Source organism: Amia ocellicauda, chromosome 6 (assembly GCF_036373705.1).
Source record: "Amia ocellicauda isolate fAmiCal2 chromosome 6, fAmiCal2.hap1, whole genome shotgun sequence".
Lineage (NCBI taxonomy): Eukaryota > Metazoa > Chordata > Actinopteri > Amiiformes > Amiidae > Amia > Amia ocellicauda.
Genome location: NC_089855.1, coordinates 44861020 through 44863729, shown reverse-complemented (window position 1 = coordinate 44863729; position 2710 = coordinate 44861020). Strand labels below are relative to the sequence as shown.

Sequence of the window (2710 nt, the reverse complement as noted above, 5' to 3'; positions counted from 1 at the left end):
CCCGCCGCACTGGTTCCTGCAACAAGTTCCTCGGCACCAACTTCATCCACCCGATTCTCACGCTGTCGTGCATCTCCTGCCCCAACCTCCCGTACCGGGCAAGTGCTCCGGATGTGCCCCTCTCCACCACATTTAAAACACTTCATCGTGTCTGTGGTGGCAAAAACCATATAATTGTCGGTGTCATGGCACAAAGTAAACACAACCTCGAACTCTCCCCTGGGGTTCTCCAGGATCATGTACACCTGTCTCCGAAAAGACACGACGTGCCAGAGCTCTGGGGCTTTACACCCCAGCGGGATATGCTTCACACCCGACATGAGTTTCCCGTACCGCTGCAGCTCTCGTTCAATCAGCAGACTGGGAATGAAAGGCGGGACATTAGAAATGGTTAAAAGAGTCGCCGGATTTGCCAACGGAACTACCTGAATGAGTGACTGGTTGACAACAATCCCCTGTTGTAAAACCATTTGCACCAGATCTTCCCTGGCCAGAAACACCACTACGGCTTTACTCATACGGGAGGCTGATTTTACATTCTCGCAGACCACTACCTTCCCCACCGCAAGAACACACTCCTCCACGGTAACCCGTTCAAAAGTCATAATTTTAATGGCGGGCCGACGCATCAGATTTTCCAAAGCAACCATTTTAGAACCACCACCGGCCCTGGCCATGACAGCCCACCACTCACCCCACTTCCTGACCACAAAAAGGAAATCATCCACTAAACTCCCACTACACAGAGAGACAGACAGACAGACACACACACAGCCAGCAAGACACACAGAGCCAGCCAGCTCAGCGATGACATCACGAACCTCTCTGTGAGCTGACTGCTACAGTCAATTTATAAATCAATTTATAACTTTTTTGAAATGCGTTTTTCTGGATTTTTTTGCTGTTATTCTGTCTCTCACTGTTAAAATACACCTACCATTAAAATTATAGACTGATTATTTCTTTGTCAGTGGGCAAACGTACAAAATCAGCAGGGGATCAAATACTTTTTTCCCTCACTGCATGACATCATAGAGCACGTACATTCCGTTGCTTGCCGTCTGTCAACCACTCAGTCACTGCCAGCCAGACTGCCTGGCTGGCTGGATGGGGATGCTGCTTGCTGCTGCTGCGTACCTAAGCAAGCTTATTTGCTTGACCGGCCTTCCTCCTCCTCCGCCCACATGCCCACCTATGCCCGATCTGCTGTTCACCTGGATCACAGCTCCGCCCCAACAAGGCAGAGCCTCCCAAGAATGGTACAAACTCATCCACGTTCCCCTCCACGGAAAGCTTTAGCAATAGGCAAAAGCGTTATAAGTAATGAAGAGGAACCCGAGTCCAAGACACTTCCGACCAGCCATACATATTTGTGTGTATTAAAGATCACATTTTATTACATTTTGTTTTTCTGTACTTTATTACATCTTATTGTGATGATTGTGATGAAATTATATTGTTTATTTTCCATATATATGTATGTATGTATACATGTCCAATTGCTTTGACAATACAAATGCACTGAATTGAGAGAGAGACTTTTATCAGACTTTATTGTCGGTTTTCAACAAGCAATAATTCATACAAAAGAAACCCTCATACAAAAAAAAAACTAAATAAAAAAATAGTTCTCCCCTTTGTTTGTCTCCCCCCAACAAACATTAAAAGTGTACAGATCAATGGCGGAATTAAAGAAAGCAACCCAATACACACAACAAAACAACCATCAAATAGTAAACCCTATACATTAATTACATGGTAAAAACCAACTCCCCTTCATACAATTCACAAAGGGCATGATTAATACACCAGACCTGTTCAAAACTCTCCAAATCATTCATCAGCCTGTAATAGTTAAACTCTAGTCTGACTTAAAACCACATCGCCCCAACATTCCTTATTCCAGTCGATGCTGTTCGCATCATCACTGTGCGTTTCTTGTAAAAACATTACATTGACATGTTTTTGCTGAACCAGCTCAAACATGGCAGCTTTTTTCAACACGGCTCTACATCCATTAATGTTTAAACTCCCAGTTGTAAATTCACCCATAAAAAAATAGAAAAGCACAGGAAAGACAAAAGAAAACACAGAGAAACAAAGAAGAGTAAAGAGAAAAAACATTTTATTCATTGTCGGTTCCGCGGAGGAGACTGCACCTTAATTTACTACTCAGCGCTTTCAGTCTCCATCTCTCCAGATCGGTGAAGCTGTCAGCGCCAGAGCCCTTCGCCATGAGATGCTTAATAGAGGCCAGCAGGCGTGCACGATCTGGGAAAAACTCCTCCACTACAACAGACCTCTTTCCCTTCATTTTCTCTAAAAACCTCCTGATACTAGGAAAACTGTATCCTTCACTGTAGCTCTGGCTCACTGAGGACGGGGAGGTGAGAGAGGAATCCGTGAAGCCGCCCTCACTGTCACTCTCCGAGCCCGAGGCGTCCCCGGTGGCTGCCGCGATGCTCCAGCGTGTAGCCAGACCTTTCCCCACAAAGCCGCTCGCTACCCCAGTTTTACTACTGTGCCCACCAGTTCTTTTACTGCCACTATTTACCCCAACACTGTCCATGCTCCACTTTTTTTCAGCTACCCCTCCCAGCACCTTCTTAGTGCATTTTTTCCTCTGGGTTTTAAATTCCACCTCAGAATTATCCAGTTACACTTCCATCTCCACGGCCCCCCACACTCTCTCCACCTGGGGCCTTGGCTT

General features: G+C 45.8%; 1 non-coding gene across 1 annotated transcript; it reads right to left on the bottom strand.

Moving 5' to 3' along the window:
* Positions 1-1228: 1228 nt before the first annotated feature.
* On the bottom strand, positions 1229-1343 carry LOC136752134 (U5 spliceosomal RNA). The gene has a single exon (XR_010817297.1). It is a non-coding gene; the product is annotated as a U5 spliceosomal RNA (small nuclear RNA).
* Between the last annotated feature and the right edge of the window lie 1367 nt (positions 1344-2710).